The sequence below is a fragment of the Osmia lignaria genome, unplaced genomic scaffold (assembly GCF_051020975.1).
Source record: "Osmia lignaria lignaria isolate PbOS001 unplaced genomic scaffold, iyOsmLign1 scaffold0030, whole genome shotgun sequence".
Lineage (NCBI taxonomy): Eukaryota > Metazoa > Arthropoda > Insecta > Hymenoptera > Megachilidae > Osmia > Osmia lignaria.
The window spans coordinates 890,289-913,381 of NW_027478171.1; positions in this window are offsets into that span (position 1 = coordinate 890,289).

Here is a 23,093-nt window from a genome sequence, read left to right on the forward strand (position 1 = left end):
TCTTGATATATCTCGAGAACTACGCATCTGATCAAAAAATATCATAGAACATAAAAAGTAGGAAACTTAATTCTCTACAAAAAAGGTCTCTTAACATTTTGCCATAGCTCGCTTCGTTTCCGAGATATTTGCACATTTATCTCAAGGGAAGGGGCCTAACGGACATATTTCGAGATATTTCTTCTTCTTGTTGTTCTTCTTCTGCACAGCTAAACTGGAAGTGGCATTTCCAGCTCGCCATAGTGCAGAGTTATCTCAAAGAGAGGGGCCACGGTGTTTCTGTATATCTATTATGTTGGTGCGGCTTCGGAACTTTTGAATATCTCGATATATCTCGAAAACTACGCTTCTGCTCAAAAAATATCATAGAACATAAATTGTAGGAAACATAATTCTCTACAAAAAAGGTCTCTTAACATTTTGCCATAGCTCGCTTCGTTTCCGGGACATTTGCAGATTCAACTCAAAGGAACTGGCCTGACGGACATATTTCGAGATATTTCTTCTTCTTGTTGTTCTTCCTCTGCACAGCTAAGCTGGAAGTGGCATTTGCAGCTCGCAATAGTGCAGAGTTATCTCAAAGAAAGGGGCCACGGTGTTTCTGTATCTCTATTATGTTGGTGCGGCTGCGGAACTTTTAAATATCTTGATATATCTCGAGAACTACGCATCTGATCAAAAAATATCATAGAACATAAAAAGTAGGAAACTTAATTCTCTACAAAAAAGGTCTCTTAACATTTTGCCATAGCTCGCTTCGTTTCCGAGATATTTGCATATTTATCTCAAGGGAAGGGGCCTGACGGACATATTTCGAGATATTTCTTCTTCTTGTTGTTCTTCTTCTGCACAGCTAAGCTGGAAGTGGTATTTGCGGCTCGCACTAGTGCAGAGTTATCTCAAAGAAAGGGGCCACGGTGTTTCTGTATCTCTATTATGTTGGTGCGGCTTCGGAACTTTTAAATATCTTGATATATCTCGAGAACTACGCTTCTGATCAAAAAATATCATAGAACGTAAATTGTAGGAAACATTATTCTCTACAAAAAAGGTCTCTTAACATTTTGCCATAGCTCGCTTCGTTTCGGAGATATTTGCAAATTCATCTCAAGGGAAGGGGTCTGACGGACATATTTCGAGATATTTCTTCTTCTTGTTGTTCTTCTTCTGCACAGCTAAGCTCGAAGTGGCATTTGCAGCTCGCAATAGTGCAGAGTTATCTCAAAGAAAGAGGCCACGGTGTTTCTGTACCTCTATTATGTTGGTGCAGCTTCGGAACTTTTAAATATCTTGATATATCTCGAGAACTACGCATCTGATCAAAAAATATCATCGAACATAAAAAGTAGGAAACATAATTCTCTACAAAAAAGGTCTCTTAACATTTTGCCATAGCTCGCTTCGTTTCCGAGATATTTGCAGATTCAACTCAAAGGAACTGGCCTGACGGACATATTTCGAGATATTTCTTCTTCTTGTTGTTCTTCCTCTGCACAGCTCAGCTGGAAGTGGCATTTGCAGCTCGCAATAGTGCAGTGTTATCTCAAAGAAAGGGGCCACGGTGTTTCTGTATCTCTATTATGTTGGTGCGGCTTCGGAACTTTTAAATATCTCGATATATCCCGAAAACTACGCTTCTGATCAAAAAATATCATAGAACATAAAAAGTAGGAAACTTAATTCTCTACAAAAAAGGTCTCTTAACATTTTGCCATAGCTCGCTTGGTTTCCGAGATATTTGCAGATTTATCTCAAGGTAAGTGGCCTGACGGACATATTTCGAGATATTTCTTCTTCTTGTTGTTGTTCTTCTGCACAGCTAAGCTGGAAGTGGCATTTGCAGCTCGCAATAGTGCAGAGTTATCCCAAAGAAAGGGGCCACGGTGTTTCTGTATCTCTATTATGTTGGTGCGGCTTCGGAACTTTTAAATATCTCGATATATCTCGAAAACTACGCTTCTGATCAAAAAATATCATAGAAGATAAAAAGTAGGAAACTTAATTCTCTACAAAAAAGGTCTCTTAACATTTTGCCATAACTCGCTTCGTTTCCGAGATATTTGCAGATTTATCTCAAGGGAAGGGTCCTGATGGACATATTTCGAGATATTCCTTCTTCTTGTTGTTCTTCTTCTGCACAGCTAAACTGGAAGTGGCATTTCCAGCTCGCAATCGTGCAGAGTTATCTCAAAGAAAGGGGCCACGGTGTTACTGTATCTCTATTATGTTGGTGCGGCTTCGGAACTTTTAAATATCTTGATATATCTCGAGAACTACGCATCTGATCAAAAAATATCATAGAAGATAAAAAGTAGGAAACTTAATTCTCTACAAAAAAGGTCTCTTCACATTTTGCCATAGCTCGCTTCGTTTCCGAGATATTTGCAGATTTATCTCAAGGGAAGGGGCCTGACGGACATATTTCGAGATATTTCTTCTTCTTGTTGTTCTTCTTCTGCACAGCTAAGCTGGTAGTGGCATTTGCGGCTCGCACTAGTGCAGAGTTATCTCAAAGAAAGGGGCCACGGTGTTTCTGTATCTCTATTATGTTGGTGCGGCTTCGGAACTTTTAAATATCTCGATATATCTCGAAAACTACGCTTCTGATCAAAAAATATCATAGAACATAAATTGTAGGAAACATAATTCTCTACAAAAAACGTCTCTTAACATTTTGCCATAGCTCGCTTCGTTTCCGAGATATTTGCAGATTTATCTCAAGGGAAGGGGCCTGACGGACATATTTCGAGATATTTCTTCTTCTTGTTGTTCTTCTTCTGCACAGCTAAGCTGGAAGTGGCATTTGCAGCTCGCAATAGTGCAGAGTTATCTCAAAGAAAGGGGCCACGTGTTTCCGTATCTCTATTATGTTGGTGCGGCTTCGGAACTTTTAAATATCTCGATATATCTCGAAAACTACGCTTCTGATCAAAAAATACCATAGAACATAGCTTGTAGGAAACATAATTCTCTACAAAAAAGGTCTCTTAACATTTTGCGATAGCTCGCTTCGTTTCCGAGATAGTTGCAGATTTATCTCAAGGGAAGGGGCCTGACGGACATATTTCGAGATATTTCTTCTTCTTGTTGTTCTTCTTCTGCACAGCTAAGCTGGAAGTGGCATTTGCAGCTCGCAATAGTGCAGAGTTATCGCAAAGAAAGGGGCCACGGTGTTTCTGTATCTCTATTATGTTTGTGCGGCTTCGGAACTTTTAAATATCTTGATATATCTCGAGAACTACGCATCTGATCAAAAAATATCATAGAACATAAAAAGTAGGAAACCTAATTTTCTACAAAAAAGGTCTCTTAACATTTTGCCGTAGCTCGCTTCGTTTCCGAGATATTTGCAGATTTATCTCAAGGGAAGGGGCCTGACGGACATATTTCGAAATATTTCTTATTCTTGTTGTTCTTCTTCTGCACAGCTAAGCTGGAAGTGGCATTTGCAGCTCGCAATAGTGCAGAGTTATCTCAAAGAAAGGGGCCACGGTGTTACTGTATCTCTATTATGTTGGTGCGGCTTCGGAACTTTTAAATATCTTGATATATCTCGAGAACTACGCATCTGATCAAAAAATATCATAGAAGATAAAAAGTAGGAAACTTAATTCTCTACAAAAAAGGTCTCTTCACATTTTGCCATAGCTCGCTTCGTTTCCGAGATATTTGCAGATTTATCTCAAGGGAAGGGGCCTGACGGACATATTCCGAGATATTTCTTCTTCTTGTTGTTCTTCTTCTGCACAGCTAAGCTGGTAGTGGCATTTGCGGCTCGCACTAGTGCAGAGTTATCTCAAAGAAAGGGGCCACGGTGTTTCTGTATCTCTATTATGTTGGTGCGGCTTCGGAACTTTTAAATATCTCGATATATCTCGAAAACTACGCTTCTGATCAAAAAATATCATAGAACATAAATTGTAGGAAACATAATTCTCTACAAAAAACGTCTCTTAACATTTTGCCATAGCTCGCTTCGTTTCCGAGATATTTGCAGATTTATCTCAAGGGAAGGGGCCTGACGGACATATTTCGAGATATTTCTTCTTCTTGTTGTTCTTCTTCTGCACAGCTAAGCTGGAAGTGGCATTTGCAGCTCGCAATAGTGCAGAGTTATCTCAAAGAAAGGGGCCACGTGTTTCCGTATCTCTATTATGTTGGTGCGGCTTCGGAACTTTTAAATATCTCGATATATCTCGAAAACTACGCTTCTGATCAAAAAATACCATAGAACATAGCTTGTAGGAAACATAATTCTCTACAAAAAAGGTCTCTTAACATTTTGCGATAGCTCGCTTCGTTTCCGAGATAGTTGCAGATTTATCTCAAGGGAAGGGGCCTGACGGACATATTTCGAGATATTTCTTCTTCTTGTTGTTCTTCTTCTGCACAGCTAAGCTGGAAGTGGCATTTGCAGCTCGCAATAGTGCAGAGTTATCGCAAAGAAAGGGGCCACGGTGTTTCTGTATCTCTATTATGTTTGTGCGGCTTCGGAACTTTTAAATATCTTGATATATCTCGAGAACTACGCATCTGATCAAAAAATATCATAGAACATAAAAAGTAGGAAACCTAATTTTCTACAAAAAAGGTCTCTTAACATTTTGCCGTAGCTCGCTTCGTTTCCGAGATATTTGCAGATTTATCTCAAGGGAAGGGGCCTGACGGACATATTTCGAAATATTTCTTATTCTTGTTGTTCTTCTTCTGCACAGCTAAGCTGGAAGTGGCATTTGCAGCTCGCAATAGTGCAGAGTTATCTCAAAGAAAGGGGCCACGGTGTTTCTGTACCTCAATTATGTTAGTGCAGCTTCGGAGCTTTTAAATATCTTGATATATCTCGAGAACTACGCATCTGATCAAAAAATATCATAGAACATAAAAAGTAGGAAACTTAATTCTCTACAAAAAACGTCTCTTAACATTTTGCCATAGCTCGCTTCGTTTCCGAGATATTTGCAGATTTATCTCAAGGGAAGGGGCCTGACGGACATATTTCGAGATATTTCTTCTTCTTGTTGTTCTTCTTCTGCACAGCTAAGCTGGAAGTGGCATTTGCAGCTCGCAATAGTGCAGAGTTATCTCAAAGAAAGGGGCCACGTGTTTCCGTATCTCTATTATGTTGGTGCGGCTTCGGAACTTTTAAATATCTCGATATATCTCGAAAACTACGCTTCTGATCAAAAAATACCATAGAACATAGCTTGTAGGAAACATAATTCTCTACAAAAAAGGTCTCTTAACATTTTGCGATAGCTCGCTTCGTTTCCGAGATAGTTGCAGATTTATCTCAAGGGAAGGGGCCTGACGGACATATTTCGAGATATTTCTTCTTCTTGTTGTTCTTCTTCTGCACAGCTAAGCTGGAAGTGGCATTTGCAGCTCGCAATAGTGCAGAGTTATCGCAAAGAAAGGGGCCACGGTGTTTCTGTATCTCTATTATGTTTGTGCGGCTTCGGAACTTTTAAATATCTTGATATATCTCGAGAACTACGCATCTGATCAAAAAATATCATAGAACATAAAAAGTAGGAAACCTAATTTTCTACAAAAAAGGTCTCTTAACATTTTGCCGTAGCTCGCTTCGTTTCCGAGATATTTGCAGATTTATCTCAAGGGAAGGGGCCTGACGGACATATTTCGAAATATTTCTTATTCTTGTTGTTCTTCTTCTGCACAGCTAAGCTGGAAGTGGCATTTGCAGCTCGCAATAGTGCAGAGTTATCTCAAAGAAAGGGGCCACGGTGTTTCTGTACCTCAATTATGTTAGTGCAGCTTCGGAGCTTTTAAATATCTTGATATATCTCGAGAACTACGCATCTGATCAAAAAATATCATAGAACATAAAAAGTAGGAAACTTAATTCTCTACAAATAAGGTCTCTTAACATTTTGCCATAGCTCGCTTCGTTTCCGAGATATTTGCAGATTTATCTCAAGGGAAGGGGCCTGACGGACATATTTCGAGATATTTCTTCTTCTTGTTGTTCTTCTTCTGCACAGCTAAGCTGGAAGTGGCATTTGCAGCTCGCAATAGTGCAGAGTTATCGCAAAGAAAGGGGCCACGGTGTTTCTGTATCTCTATTATGTTTGTGCGGCTTCGGAACTTTTAAATATCTTGATATATCTCGAGAACTACGCACCTGATCAAAAAATATCATAGAACATAAAAAGTAGGAAACCTAATTCTCTACAAAAAAGGTCTCTTCACATTTTGCCATAGCTCGCTTCGTTTCCGAGATATTTGCAGATTTATCTCAAGGGAAGGGGCCTGACGGACATATTTCGAGATATTTCTTCTTCTTGTTGTTCTTCTTCTGCACAGCTAAGCTGGTAGTGGCATTTGCGGCTCGCACTAGTGCAGAGTTATCTCAAAGAAAGGGGCCACGGTGTTTCTGTATCTCTATTATGTTGGTGCGGCTTCGGAACTTTTAAATATCTCGATATATCTCGAAAACTACGCTTCTGATCAAAAAATATCATAGAACATAAATTGTAGGAAACATAATTCTCTACAAAAAACGTCTCTTAACATTTTGCCATAGCTCGCTTCGTTTCCGAGATATTTGCTGATTCAGCTCAAAGGAACTGGCCTGACGGACATATTTCGAGATATTTTTTCTTCTTGTTGTTCTTCCTCTGCACAGCTAAGCTGGAAGTGGCATTTGCAGCTCGCAATAGTGCAGAGTTATCTCAAAGAATGGGGCCACGGTGTTTCTGTATCTCTATTATGTTGGTGCGGCTTCGGAACTTTTAAATATCTTGATATATCTCGAAAACTACGCTTCTGATCAAAAAATATCATAGAACATAACTTGTAGGAAACATAATTCTCTACAAAAAAGGTCTCTTAACATTTTGCCATAGCTCGCTTCGTTTCCGAGATAGTTGCAGATTTATCTCAAGGGAAGGGGCCTGACGGACATATTTCGAGATATTTCTTCTTCTTGTTGTTCTTCCTCTGCACAGCTAAGCTGGAAGTGGCATTTGCAGCTCGCAATAGTGCAGAGTTATCGCAAAGAAAGGGGCCACGGTGTTTCTGTATCTCTATTATGTTTGTGCGGCTTCGGAACTTTTAAATATCTTGATATATCTCGAGAACTACGCATCTGATCAAAAAATATCATAGAACATAAAAAGTAGGAAACCTAATTTTCTACAAAAAAGGTCTCTTAACATTTTGCCGTAGCTCGCTTCGTTTCCGAGATATTTGCAGATTTATCTCAAGGGAAGGGGCCTGACGGACATATTTCGAAATATTTCTTATTCTTGTTGTTCTTCTTCTGCACAGCTAAGCTGGAAGTGGCATTTGCAGCTCGCAATAGTGCAGAGTTATCTCAAAGAAAGGGGCCACGGTGTTTCTGTACCTCAATTATGTTAGTGCAGCTTCGGAGCTTTTAAATATCTTGATATATCTCGAGAACTACGCATCTGATCAAAAAATATCATAGAACATAAAAAGTAGGAAACTTAATTCTCTACAAATAAGGTCTCTTAACATTTTGCCATAGCTCGCTTCGTTTCCGAGATATTTGCAGATTTATCTCAAGGGAAGGGGCCTGACGGACATATTTCGAGATATTTCTTCTTCTTGTTGTTCTTCTTCTGCACAGCTAAGCTGGAAGTGGCATTTGCAGCTCGCAATAGTGCAGAGTTATCGCAAAGAAAGGGGCCACGGTGTTTCTGTATCTCTATTATGTTTGTGCGGCTTCGGAACTTTTAAATATCTTGATATATCTCGAGAACTACGCACCTGATCAAAAAATATCATAAAACATAAAAAGTAGGAAACCTAATTCTCTACAAAAAAGGTCTCTTCACATTTTGCCATAGCTCGCTTCGTTTCCGAGATATTTGCAGATTTATCTCAAGGGAAGGGGCCTGACGGACATATTTCGAGATATTTCTTCTTCTTGTTGTTCTTCTTCTGCACAGCTAAGCTGGTAGTGGCATTTGCGGCTCGCACTAGTGCAGAGTTATCTCAAAGAAAGGGGCCACGGTGTTTCTGTATCTCTATTATGTTGGTGCGGCTTCGGAACTTTTAAATATCTCGATATATCTCGAAAACTACGCTTCTGATCAAAAAATATCATAGAACATAAATTGTAGGAAACATAATTCTCTACAAAAAACGTCTCTTAACATTTTGCCATAGCTCGCTTCGTTTCCGAGATATTTGCTGATTCAGCTCAAAGGAACTGGCCTGACGGACATATTTCGAGATATTTTTTCTTCTTGTTGTTCTTCCTCTGCACAGCTAAGCTGGAAGTGGCATTTGCAGCTCGCAATAGTGCAGAGTTATCTCAAAGAATGGGGCCACGGTGTTTCTGTATCTCTATTATGTTGGTGCGGCTTCGGAACTTTTAAATATCTTGATATATCTCGAAAACTACGCTTCTGATCAAAAAATATCATAGAACATAACTTGTAGGAAACATAATTCTCTACAAAAAAGGTCTCTTAACATTTTGCCATAGCTCGCTTCGTTTCCGAGATAGTTGCAGATTTATCTCAAGGGAAGGGGCCTGACGGACATATTTCGAGATATTTCTTCTTCTTGTTGTTCTTCCTCTGCACAGCTAAGCTGGAAGTGGCATTTGCAGCTCGCAATAGTGCAGAGTTATCTCAAAGAAAGGGGCCACGGTGTTTCTGTATCTCTATTATGTTGGTGCGGCTTCGGAACTTTTAAATATCTCGATATATCTCGAGAACTACGCATCTGATCAAAAAATATCATAGAACATAAAAAGTAGGAAACTTAATTCTCTACAAATAAGGTCTCTTAACATTTTGCCATAGCTCGCTTCGTTTCCGAGATATTTGCAGATTTATCTCAAGGGAAGGGGCCTGACGGACATATTTCGAGATATTTCTTCTTCTTGTTGTTCTTCTTCTGCACAGCTAAGCTGGAAGTGGCATTTGCAGCTCGCAATAGTGCAGAGTTATCTCAAAGAAAGGGGCCACGTGTTTCCGTATCTCTATTATGTTGGTGCGGCTTCGGAACTTTTAAATATCTCGATATATCTCGAAAACTACGCTTCTGATCAAAAAATACCATAGAACATAGCTTGTAGGAAACATAATTCTCTACAAAAAAGGTCTCTTAACATTTTGCGATAGCTCGCTTCGTTTCCGAGATAGTTGCAGATTTATCTCAAGGGAAGGGGCCTGACGGACATATTTCGAGATATTTCTTCTTCTTGTTGTTCTTCTTCTGCACAGCTAAGCTGGAAGTGGCATTTGCAGCTCGCAATAGTGCAGAGTTATCTCAAAGAAAGGGGCCACGGTGTTTCTGTACCTCAATTATGTTAGTGCAGCTTCGGAGCTTTTAAATATCTTGATATATCTCGAGAACTACGCATCTGATCAAAAAATATCATAGAACATAAAAAGTAGGAAACTTAATTCTCTACAAATAAGGTCTCTCAACATTTTGCCATAGCTCGCTTCGTTTCCGAGATATTTGCAGATTTATCTCAAGGGAAGGGGCCTGACGGACATATTTCGAGATATTTCTTCTTCTTGTTGTTCTTCTTCTGCACAGCTAAGCTGGAAGTGGCATTTGCAGCTCGCAATAGTGCAGAGTTATCGCAAAGAAAGGGGCCACGGTGTTTCTGTATCTCTATTATGTTTGTGCGGCTTCGGAACTTTTAAATATCTTGATATATCTCGAGAACTACGCATCTGATCAAAAAATATCATAGAACATAAAAAGTAGGAAACCTAATTTTCTACAAAAAAGGTCTCGTAACATTTTGCCGTAGCTCGCTTCGTTTCCGAGATATTTGCAGATTTATCTCAAGGGAAGGGGCCTGACGGACAAATTTCGAAATATTTCCTATTCTTGTTGTTCTTCTTCTGCACAGCTAAGCTGGAAGTGGCATTTGCAGCTCGCAATAGTGCAGAGTTATCGCAAAGAAAGGGGCCACGGTGTTTCTGTATCTCTATTATGTTTGTGCGGCTTCGGAACTTTTAAATATCTTGATATATCTCGAGAACTGCGCATCTGATCAAAAAATATCATAGAACATAAATTGTAGGAAACATAATTCTCAACAAAAGAGGTCTCTTAACATTTTGCCATAGCTCGCTTCGTTTCCGAGATATTTGCAGATTTATCTCAAGGGAAGGGGCCTGACGGACATATTTCGAGATATTTCTTCTTCTTGTTGTTCTTCTTCTGCACAGCTAAGCTGGAAGTGGCATTTGCAGCTCGCAATAGTGCAGAGTTATCGCAAAGGAAGGGGCCACGGTGTTTCTGTATCTCTATTATGTTTGTGCGGCTTCGGAACTTTTAAATATCTTGATATATCTCGAGAACTACGGATCTGATCAAAAAATATCATAGAACATAAATTGTAGGAAACATAATTCTCTACAAAAGAGGTCTCTTAACATTTTGCCATAGCTCGCTTCGTTTCCGAGATATTTGCAGATTTATCTCAAGGGAAGGGGCCTGACGGACATATTTCGAGATATTTCTTCTTCTTGTTGTTCTTCTTCTGCACAGCTAAGCTGGAAGTGGCATTTGCAGCTCGCAATAGTGCAGAGTTATCGCAAAGAAAGGGGCCACGGTGTTTCTGTATCTCTATTATGTTTGTGCGGCTTCGGAACTTTTAAATATCTTGATATATCTCGAGAACTACGCATCTGATCAAAAAATATCATAGAACATAAAAAGTAGGAAACCTAATTTTCTACAAAAAAGGTCTCGTAACATTTTGCCGTAGCTCGCTTCGTTTCCGAGATATTTGCAGATTTATCTCAAGGGAAGGGGCCTGACGGACATATTTCGTGATATTTCTTCTTCTTGTTGTTCTTCTTCTGCACAGCTAAGCTGGAAGTGGCATTTACAGCTCGCAATAGTGCAGAGTTATCTCAAAGAAAGGGGCCACGGTGTTTCTGTATCTCTATTATGTTGGTGCGGCTTCGGAACTTTTAAATATCTTGATATATCTCGAGAACTACGCATCTGATCAAAAAATATCATAGAACATAAATAGTAGAAAACTTAATTTCCTACAAAAAAGATCTCTTACTATTTTGCCATAGCTCGCATTGTTTCCGAGATATTTGCAGATTTAGCTCAAGGGAAGGGGCCTGACGGACATATTTCGAGATATTTCTTCTTCTTGTTGTTCTTCTTCTGCACAGCTAAGCTGGAAGTGGCATTTGCAGCTCGCAATAGTGCAGAGTTATCTCAAAGAAAGGGGCCACGGTGTTTCTGTATCTCTATTATGTTGGTGCGGCTTCGGAACTTTTAAATATCTTGATATATCTCGAGAACTACGCATCTGATCAAAAAATATCATAGAACATAAAAAGTAGGAAACTTAATTCTCTACAAAAAAGGTCTCTTAACATTTTGCCATAGCTCGCTTCGTTTCCGAGATATTTGCAGATTTATCTCAAGGGAAGGGGCCTGACGGACATATTTCGAGATATTTCTTCTTCTTGTTGTTCTTCTTCTGCACAGCTAAGCTGGAAGTGGCATTTGCAGCTCGCAATAGTGCAGAGTTATCTCAAAGAAAGGGGCCACGGTGTTTCTGTATCTCTATTATGGTGGTGCGGCTTCGGAACTTTTAAATATCTTGATATATCTCGAGAACTACGCATCTGATCAAAAAATATCATAGAACATAAATTGTAGGAAACATAATTCTCTACAAAAAAGGTCTCTTAACATTTTGCCATAGCTTGCTTCGTTTCCGAGATATTTGCAGATATATCTCAAGGGAAGGGGCCTGACGGACATATTTCGAGATATTTCTTCTTCTTGTTGTTCTTCTTCTGCACAGCTAAGCTGGAAGTGGCATTTACAGCTCGCAATAGTGCAGAGTTATCTCAAAGAAAGGGGCCACGGTGTTTCTGTATCTCTATTATGTTGGTGCGGCTTCGGAACTTTTAAATATCTTGATATATCTCGAGAACTGCGGATCTGATCAAAAAATATCATAGAACATAAAAAGTAGGAAACTTAATTCTCTACAAAAAAGGTCTCTTAACATTTTGCCATAGCTCGCTTCGTTTCCGAGATATTTGCAGATTTATCTCAAGGGAAGGGGCCTGACGGACATATTTCGAGATATTTCTTCTTCTTGTTGTTCTTCTTCTGCACAGCTAAGCTGGAAGTGGCATTTGCAGCTCGCAATAGTGCAGAGTTATCTGAAAGAAAGGGGCCACGGTGTTTCTGTATCTCTATTATGTTGGTGCGGCTTCGGAACTTTTAAATATCTTGATATATCTCGAGAACTGCGCATCTGATCAAAAAATATCATAGAACATAAAAAGTAGGAAACTTAATTCTCTACAAAAAAGGTCTCTTAACATTTTGCCATAGCTCGCTTCGTTTCCGAGATATTTGCAGATTTATCTCAAGGGAAGGGGCCTGACGGACATATTTCGAGATATTTCTTCTTCTTGTTGTTCTTCTTCTGCACAGCTAAGCTGGAAGTGGCATTTGCAGCTCGCAATAGTGCAGAGTTATCTGAAAGAAAGGGGCCACGGTGTTTCTGTATCTCTATTATGTTGGTGCGGCTTCGGAACTTTTAAATATCTTGATATATCTCGAGAACTGCGCATCTGATCAAAAAATATCATAGAACATAAAAAGTAGGAAACTTAATTCTCTACAAAAAAGGTCTCTTAACATTTTGCCATAGCTCGCTTCGTTTCCGAGATATTTGCAGATTTATCTCAAGGGAAGGGGCCTAACGGACATATTTCGAGATATTTCTTCTTCTTGTTGTTCTTCTTCTGCACAGCTAAGCTGGAAGTGGCATTTGCAGCTCGCAATAGTGCAGGGTTATCTCAAAGAAAGGGGCCACGGTGTTTCTGTATCTCTATTATGTTGGTGCGGCTTCGGAACTTTTAAATATCTTGATATATCTCGAGAACTGCGCATCTGATCAAAAAATATCATAGAACATAAAAAGTAGGAAACTTAATTCTCTACAAAAAAGGTCTCTTAACATTTTGCCATAGCTCGCTTCGTTTCCGAGATATTTGCAGATTTATCTCAAGGGAAGGGTCCTGATGGACATATTTCGAGATATTTCTTCTTCTTGTTGTTCTTCTTCTGCACAGCTAAACTGGAAGTGGCATTTCCAGCTCGCAATCGTGCAGAGTTATCTCAAAGAAAGGGGCCACGGTGTTTCTGTATCTCTATTATGTTGGTGCGGCTTCGGAACTTTTAAATATCTTGATATATCTCGAGAACTACGCATCTGATCAAAAAATATCATAGAACATAAAAAGTAGGAAACTTAATTCTCTACAAAAAAGGTGTCTTAACATTTTGCCATAGCTCGCTTCGTTTCCGAGATATTTGCAGATATATCTCAAGGGAAGGGGCCTTACGGACATATTTAGAGATATTTCTTCTTCTTGTTGTTCTTCTTCTGCACAGCTAAACTGGAAGTGGCATTTCCAGCTCGCAATCGTGCAGAGTTATCTCAAAGAAAGGGGCCACGGTGTTTCTGTATCTCTATTATGTTGGTGCGGCTTCGGAACTTTTAAATATCTTGATATATCTCGAGAACTACGCATGTGATCAAAAAATATCATAGAACATAAAAAGTAGGAAACTTAATTCTCTACAAAAAAGGTCTCTTAACATTTTGCCATAGCTCGCTTCGTTTCCGAGATATTTGCAGATTTATCTTAAGGGAAGGGGCCTTACGGACATATTTAGAGATATTTCTTCTTCTTGTTGTTCTTCTTCTGCACAGCTAAGCTGGAGGTGGCATTTACAGCTCGCAATAGTGCAGAGTTATCTCAAAGAAAGGGGCCACGGTGTTTCTGTATCTCTATTATGTTGGTGCGGCTTCGGAACTTTTAAATATCTTAATATATCTCGAGAACTACGCATCTGATCAAAAAATATCATAGAACATAAAAAGTAGGAAACATAATTCTGTACAAAAAAGGTCTCTTAACATTTTGCCATAGCTCGCTTCGTTTCCGAGATATTTGCAGATTTATCTCAAGGGAAGGCGCCTGACGGACATATTTCGAGATATTTCTTCTTCTTGTTGTTCTTTTTCTGCACAGCTAAGCTGGAAGTGGCATTTGCGGCTCGCACTAGTGCAGAGTTATCTCAAAGAAAGGGGCCACGGTGTTTCTGTATCCCTATTATGTTGGTGCGGCTTCGGAACTTTTAAATATCTCGATATATCTCGAAAACTACGCTTCTGATAAAAAAATATCATAGAACATAAATTGTAGGAAACATAATTCTCTACAAAAAACGTCTCCTAACATTTTGCCATAGCTCGCTTCGTTTCCGAGATATTTGCAGATTCAGCTCAAAGGAACGGGCCTGACGGACATATTTCGAGATACTTCTTCTTCTTGTTGTTCTTCCTCTGCACAGCTAAGCTGGAAGTGGCATTTGCAGCTCGCAATAGTGCACAGTTATCTCAAAGAAAGGGGCCACGGTGTTTCTGTATCTCTATTATGTTGGTGCGGCTTCGGAACTTTTAAATATCTCGATATATCTCGAAAACTACGCTTCTGATAAAAAAATATCATAGAACATAAATTGTAGGAAACATAATTCTCTACAAAAAACGTCTCCTAACATTTTGCCATAGCTCGCTTCGTTTCCGAGATATTTGCAGATTCAGCTCAAAGGAACTGGCCTGACGGACATATTTCGAGATATTTCTTCTTCTTGTTGTTCTTCTTCTGCACAGCTAAGCTGGAAGTGGCATTTACAGCTCGCAATAGTGCAGAGTTATCTCAAAGAAAGGGGCCACGGTGTTTCTGTATCTTTATTATGTTGGTGCGGCTTCGGAACTTTTAAATATCTTGATATATCTCGAGAACTGCGCATCTGATCAAAAAATATCATAGAACATAAAAAGTAGGAAACTTAATTCTCTACAAAAAAGGTCTCTTAACATTTTGCCATAGCTCGCTTCGTTTCCGAGATATTTGCAGATTTATCTCAAGGGAAGGGGCCTGCCGGACATATTTCGAGATATTTCTTCTTCTTGTTGTTCTTCTTCTGCACAGCTAAGCTGGAAGTGGCATTTGCGGCTCGCACTAGTGCAGAGTTTTCTCAAAGAAAGGGGCCACGGTGTTTCTGTATCCCTATTATGTTGGTGCGGCTTCGGAACTTTTAAATATCTCGATATATCTCGAAAACTACGCTTCTGATCAAAAAATATCATAGAACATAAATTGTAGGAAACATAATTCTCTACAAAAAACGTCTCTTAACATTTTGCCATAGCTCGCTTCGTTTCCGAGATATTTGCAGATTCAGCTCAAAGGAACTGGCCTGACGGACATATTTCGAGATATTTCTTCTTCTTGTTGTTCTTCTTCTGCACAGCTAAACTGGAAGTGGCATTTCCAGCTCGCAATCGTGCAGAGTTATCTCAAAGAAAGGGGCCACGGTGTTTCTGTATCTCTATTATGTTGGTGCGGCTCCGGAACTTTTAAATATCTTGATATATCTCGAGAACTACGCCTCTGATCGAAAAATATCATAGAACATAAAAAGTAGGAAACTTAATTCTCTACAAAAAACGTCTCTTAACATTTTGCCATAGCTCGCTTCGTTTCCGAGATATTTGCAGATTCAGCTCAAAGGAACGGGCCTGACGGACATATTTCGAGATACTTCTTCTTCTTGTTGTTCTTCCTCTGCACAGCTAAGCTGGAAGTGGCATTTGCAGCTCGCAATAGTGCAGAGTTATCTCAAAGAAAGGGGCCACGGTGTTTCTGTATCTCTATTATGTTGGTGCGGCTTCGGAACTTTTAAATATCTTGATATATCTCGAGAACTACGCGTCTGATCAAAAAATATCATAGAACATAAAAAGTAGGAAACATATTTCTCTACAAAAAAGGTCTCTTAACATTTTGCAATAGCTCGCTTCGTTTCCGAGATATTTGCAGATTTATCTCAAGGGAAGGGGCCTGACGGACATATTTCGAGATATTTCTTCTTCTTGTTGTTCTTCTTCTGCACAGCTAAGCTGGAAGTGGCATTTGCAGCTCGCAATAGTGCAGAGTTATCTCAAAGAAAGGGGCCACGGTGTTTCTGTATCTCTATTATGTTGGTGCGGCTTCGGAACTTTTAAATATCTTGATATATCTCGAGAACTACGCATCTGATCAAAAAATATCATAGAACATAAAAAGTAGGAAACTTAATTCTCTACAAGAAAGGTCTCTGAACATTTTGGCATAGCTCGCTTCGTTTCCGAGATATTTGCAGATTTATCTCAAGGGAAGGGGCTTGACGGACATATTTCGAGATATTTCTTCTTCTTGTTGTTCTTCTTCTGCACAGCTAAGCTGGAAGTGACATTTGCGGCTCGCACTAGTGCAGAGTTATCTCAAAGAAAGGGGCCACGGTGTTTCTGGATCTCTATTATGTTGGTGCGGCTTCGGAACTTTTAAATATCTCGATATATCTCGAAAACTACGCTTATGATCAAAAAATATCATAGAACATAAATTGTAGGAAACATAATTCTCTACAAAAAAGGTCTCTTAACATTTTGCCATAGCTCGTTTCGTTTCCGAGATATTTGCAGATATATCTCAAGGGAAGGGGCCTGACGGACATATTTCGAGATATTTCTTCTTCTTGTTGTTCTTCTTCTGCACATCTAAGCTGGAAGTGGCATTTGCAGCTCGCAATAGTGCAGAGTTATCTCAAAGAAAGCGGCCACGGTGTTTCTGTATCTCTATTATGTTGGTGCAGCTTCGGAACTTTTAAATATCTTGATATATCTCGAGATCCACGCATCTGATCAAAAAATATCATAGAACATGAAAAGTAGGAAACTTAATTCTCTACAAAAAAGGTCTCTTAACATTTTGCCATAGCTCGCTTCGTTTCCGCGATATTTGCAGATTTATCTCAAGGGAAGGGGCCTAACGGACATATTTCGTGATATTTCTTCTTCTTGTTGTTCTTCTTCTGCACAGCCAAGCTGGAAGTGGCATTTGCAGCTCGCAATAGTGCAGAGTTATCTCAAAGAAAGGGGCCACGGTGTTTCTGTATCTCTATTATGTTGGTGCGGCTTCGGAACTTTTAAATATCTTGATATATCTCGAGAACAACGCATCTGATCAAAAAATATCATAGAACATAAAAAGTAGGAAACTTAATTCTCTACAACAAAGGTCTCTTAACATTTTGCCATAGCTCGCTTCGTTTCCGAGATATTTGCAGATTTATCTCGAGGGAAGGGGCCTGACGGACATATTTCGAGATATTTCTTCTTCTTGTTGTTCTTCTTCTGCACAGCTAAACTGGAAGTGGCATTTCCAGCTCGCAATAGTGCAGAGTTATCTCAAAGAAAGGGGCCACGGTGTTTCTGTATCTCTATTATGTTGCTGCGGCTTCGGAACTTTTACATATCTTGATATATCTCGAGAACTACGCATCTGATCAAAAAATATCATAGAACATAAAAAGTAGGAAACTTAATTCTCTACAAAAAAGGTCTCTTAACATTTTGCCATAGCTCGCTTCGTTTCCGAGATATTTGCAGAATCATCTCAAGGGAAGGGGCCTAACGGACATATTTCGTGATATTTCTTCTTCTTGTTGTTCTTCTTCTGCACAGCTAAGCTGGAAGTGGCATTTGCACCTCGCAATAGTGCAGAGTTATCTCAAAGAAAGGGGCCACGGTGTTTCTGTATCTCTATTATGTTGGTGCGGCTTCGGAACTTTTAAATATCTTGATATATCTCGAGAACAACGCATCTGATCAAAAAATATCATAGAACATAAAAAGTAGGAAACTTAATTCTCTACAACAAAGGTCTCTTAACATTTTGCCATAGCTCGCTTCGTTTCCGAGATATTTGCAGATTTATCTCGAGGGAAGGGGCCTGACGGACATATTTCGAGATATTTCTTCTTCTTGTTGTTCTTCTTCTGCACAGCTAAGCTGGAAGTGGCATTTGCGGCTCGCACTAGTGCAGAGTTATCTCAAAGAAAGGGGCCACGGTGTTTCTGGATCTCTATTATGTTGGTGCGGCTTCGGAACTTTTAAATATCTCGATATATCTCGAAAACTACGCTTCTGATCAAAAAATATCATAGAACATAAATTGTAGGAAACATAATTCTCTACAAAAAAGGTCTCTTAACATTTTGCCATAGCTCGTTTCGTTTCCGAGATATTTGCAGATATATCTCAAGGGAAGGGGCCTGACGGACATATTTCGAGATATTTCTTCTTCTTGTTGTTCTTCTTCTGCACAGCTAAACTGGAAGTGGCATTTCCAGCTCGCAATAGTGCAGAGTTATCTCAAAGAAAGGGGCCACGGTGTTTCTGTATCTCTATTATGTTGGTGCGGCTTCGGAACTTTTAAATATCTTGATATATCTCGAGAACAACGCATCTGATCAAAAAATATCATAGAACATACAAAGTAGGAAACTTAATTCTCTACAACAAAGGTCTCTTACCATTTTGCCATAGCTCGCTTGGTTTCCGAGATATTTGCAGATTTATCTCGAGGGAAGGGGCCTGACGGACATATTTCGAGATATTTCTTCTTCTTGTTGTTCTTCTTCTGCACATCTAAGCTGGAAGTAGCATTTGCAGCTCGCAATAGTGCAGAGTTATCTCAAAGAAAGCGGCCACGGTGTTTCTGTACCTCTATTATGTTGGTGCAGCTTCGGAACCTTTAAATATCTTGATATATCTCGAGATCTACGCATCTGATCAAAAAATATCATAGAACATGAAAAGTAGGAAACTTAATTCTCTACAAAAAAGGTCTCTTAACATTTTGCCATAGCTCGCTTCGTTTCCGAGATATTTGCAGATTTATCTCAAGGGAAGGGGCCTAACGGACATATTTCGTGATATTTCTTCTTCTTGTTGTTCTTCTTCTGCACAGCTAAGCTGGAAGTGGCATTTGCAGCTCGCAATAGTGCAGAGTTATCTCAAAGAAAGGGGCCACGGTGTTTCTGTATCTCTATTATGCTGGTGCGGCTTCGGAACTTTTAAATATCTTGATATATCTCGAGAACAACGCATCTGATCAAAAAATATCATAGAACATAAAAAGTAGGAAACTTAATTCTCTACAACAAAGGTCTCTTAACATTTTGCCATAGCTCGCTTCGTTTCCGAGATATTTGCAGATTTATCTCGAGGGAAGGGGCCTGACGGACATATTTCGAGATATTTCTTCTTCTTGTTGTTCTTCTTCTGCACAGCTAAGCTGGAAGTGGCATTTGCGGCTCGCACTAGTGCAGAGTTATCTCAAAGAAAGGGGCCACGGTGTTTCTGTATCTCTATTATGTTGGTGCGGCTTCGGAACTTTTAAATATCTCGATATATCTCGAAAACTACGCTTCTGATCAAAAAATATCATACAACATAAATTGTAGGAAACATAATTCTCTACAAAAAAGGTCTCTTAACATTTTGCCATAGCTCGTTTCGTTTCCGAGATATTTGCAGATATATCTCAAGGGAAGGGGCCTGACGGACATATTTCGAGATATTTCTTCTGCTTGTTGTTCTTCTTCTGCACAGCTAAACTGGAAGTGGCATTTCCAGCTCGCAATAGTGCAGAGTTATCTCAAAGAAAGGGGCCACGGTGTTTCTGTATCTCTATTATGTTGGTGCGGCTTCGGAACTTTTAAATATCTTGATATATCTCGAGAACTACGCATCTGATCAAAAAATATCATAGAACATAAAAAGTAGGATACTTAATTCTCTACAAATAAGGTCTCTTAACATTTTGCCATAGCTCGCTTCCTTTCGGAGATATTTGCAGATTTATCTCAAGGGAAGGGGCCTGACGGACATATTTCGAGATATTTCTTCTTCTTGTTGTTCTTCTTCTGCACAGCTAAACTGGAAGTGGCATTTCCAGCTCGCAATAGTGCAGAGTTATCTCAAAGAAAGGGGCCACGGTGTTTCTGTATCTCTATTATGTTGGTGCGGCTTCGGAACTTTTAAATATCTTGATATATCTCGAGAACTACGCATCTGATCAAAAAATATCATAGAACATAAAAAGTAGGAAACTTAATTCTCTACAAAAAAGGTCTCTTAACATTTTGCCATAGCTCGCTTCGTTTCGGAGATATTTGCAGATTTATCTCAAGGGAAAGGGCCTGACGGACATATTTCGAGATATTTCTTCTTCTTGTTGTTCTTCTTCTGCACAGCTAAGCTGGAAGTGGCATTTCCAGCTCGCAATAGTGCAGAGTTATCTCAAAGAAAGGGTCCACGGTGTTTCTGTATCTCTATTATGTTGGTGCGGCTTCGGAACTTTTAAATATCTTGATATATCTCGAGAACAACGCATCTGATCAAAAAATATCATAGAACATAAAAAGTAGGAAACTTAATTCTCTACAAATAAGGTCTCTTAACATTTTGCCATAGCTCGCTTCGTTTCGGAGATATTTGCAGATTTATCTCAAGGGAAAGGGCCTGACGGACATATTTCGAGATATTTCTTCTTCTTGTTGTTCTTCTTCTGCACAGCTAAGCTGGAAGTGGCATTTCCAGCTCGCAATAGTGCAGAGTTATCTCAAAGAAAGGGTCCACGGTGTTTCTGTATCTCTATTATGTTGGTGCGGCTTCGGAACTTTTAAATATCTTGATATATCTCGAGAACTACGCATCTGGTCAAAAAATATCATAGAACATAAAAAGTAGGAAACTTAATTCTCTACAAGAAAGGTCTCTTAACATTTTGCCATAGCTCGCTTCGTTTCCGAGATATTTGCAGATTTATCTGAAGGGATGGGGCCTGACGGACATATTTCGAGATATTTCTTCTTCTTGTTGTTCTTCTTCTGCACAGCTAAACTGGAAGTGGCATTTCCAGCTCGCAATAGTGCAGAGTTATCTCAAAGAAAGGGGCCACGGTGTTTCTGTATCTCTATTATGTTGGTGCGGCTTCGGAACTTTTAAATATCTTGATATATCTCGAGAACTACGCATCTGATCAAAAAATATCATAGAACATAAAAAGTAGGAAACTTAATTCTCTACAAAAAAGGTCTGTTAACATTTTGCCATAGCTCGCTTCGTTTCCGAGATATTTGCAGAATCATCTCAAGGGAAGGGGCCTAACGGACATATTTCGTGATATTTCTTCTTCTTGTTGTTCTTCTTCTGCACAGCTAAGCTGGAAGTGGCATTTGCAGCTCGCAATAGTGCAGAGTTATCTCAAAGAAAGGGGCCACGGTGTTTCTGTATCTCTATTATGTTGGTGCGGCTTCGGAACTTTTAAATATCTTGATATATCTCGAGAACAACGCATCTGATCAAAAAATATCATAGAACATAAAAAGTAGGAAACTTAATTCCCTACAACAAAGGTCTCTTAACATTTTGCCATAGCTCGCTTCGTTTCCGAGATATTTGCAGATTTATCTCGAGGGAAGGGGCCTGACGGACATATTTCGAGATATTTCTTCTTCTTGTTGTTCTTCTTCTGCACAGCTAAGCTGGAAGTGGCATTTGCGGCTCGCACTAGTGCAGAGTTATCTCAAAGAAAGGGGCCACGGTGTTTCTGGATCTCTATTATGTTGGTGCGGCTTCGGAACTTTTAAATATCTCGATATATCTCGAAAACTACGCTTCTGATCAAAAAATATCATAGAACATAAATTGTAGGAAACATAATTCTCTACAAAAAAGGTCTCTTAACATTTTGCCATAGCTCGTTTCGTTTCCGAGATATTTGCAGATATATCTCAAGGGAAGGGGCCTGACGGACATATTTCGAGATATTTCTTCTTCTTGTTGTTCTTCTTCTGCACAGCTAAACTGGAAGTGGCATTTCCAGCTCGCAATAGTGCAGAGTTATCTCAAAGAAAGGGGCCACGGTGTTTCTGTATCTCTATTATGTTGGTGCGGCTTCGGAACTTTTAAATATCTTGATATATCTCGAGAACTACGCATCTGATCAAAAAATATCATAGAACATAAAAAGTAGGAAACTTAATTCTGTACAAATAAGGTCTCTTAACATTTTGCCATAGCTCGCCTCGTTTCGGAGATATTTGCAGATTTATCTCAAGGGAAGGGGCCTGACGGACATATTTCGAGATATTTCTTCTTCTTGTTGTTCTTCTTCTGCACAGCTAAACTGGAAGTGGCATTTCCAGCTCGCAATAGTGCAGAGTTATCTCAAAGAAAGGGGCCACGGTGTTTCTGTATCTCTATTATGTTGGTGCGGCTTCGGAACTTTTAAATATCTTGATATATCTCGAGAACTACGCATCTGATCAAAAAATATCATAGAACATAAAAAGTAGGATACTTAATTCTCTACAAATAAGGTCTCTTAACATTTTGCCATAGCTCGCTTCCTTTCGGAGATATTTGCAGATTTATCTCAAGGGAAGGGGCCTGACGGACATATTTCGAGATATTTCTTCTTCTTGTTGTTCTTCTTCTGCACAGCTAAACTGGAAGTGGCATTTCCAGCTCGCAATAGTGCAGAGTTATCTCAAAGAAAGGGGCCACGGTGTTTCTGTATCTCTATTATGTTGGTGCGGCTTCGGAACTTTTAAATATCTTGATATATCTCGAGAACTACGCATCTGATCAAAAAATATCATAGAACATAAAAAGTAGGAAACTTAATTCTCTACAAAAAAGGTCTCTTAACATTTTGCCATAGCTCGCTTCGTTTCGGAGATATTTGCAGATTTATCTCAAGGGAAAGGGCCTGACGGACATATTTCGAGATATTTCTTCTTCTTGTTGTTCTTCTTCTGCACAGCTAAGCTGGAAGTGGCATTTCCAGCTCGCAATAGTGCAGAGTTATCTCAAAGAAAGGGTCCACGGTGTTTCTGTATCTCTATTATGTTGGTGCGGCTTCGGAACTTTTAAATATCTTGATATATCTCGAGAACAACGCATCTGATCAAAAAATATCATAGAACATAAAAAGTAGGAAACTTAATTCTCTACAAATAAGGTCTCTTAACATTTTGCCATAGCTCGCTTCGTTTCGGAGATATTTGCAGATTTATCTCAAGGGAAAGGGCCTGACGGACATATTTCGAGATATTTCTTCTTCTTGTTGTTCTTCTTCTGCACAGCTAAGCTGGAAGTGGCATTTCCAGCT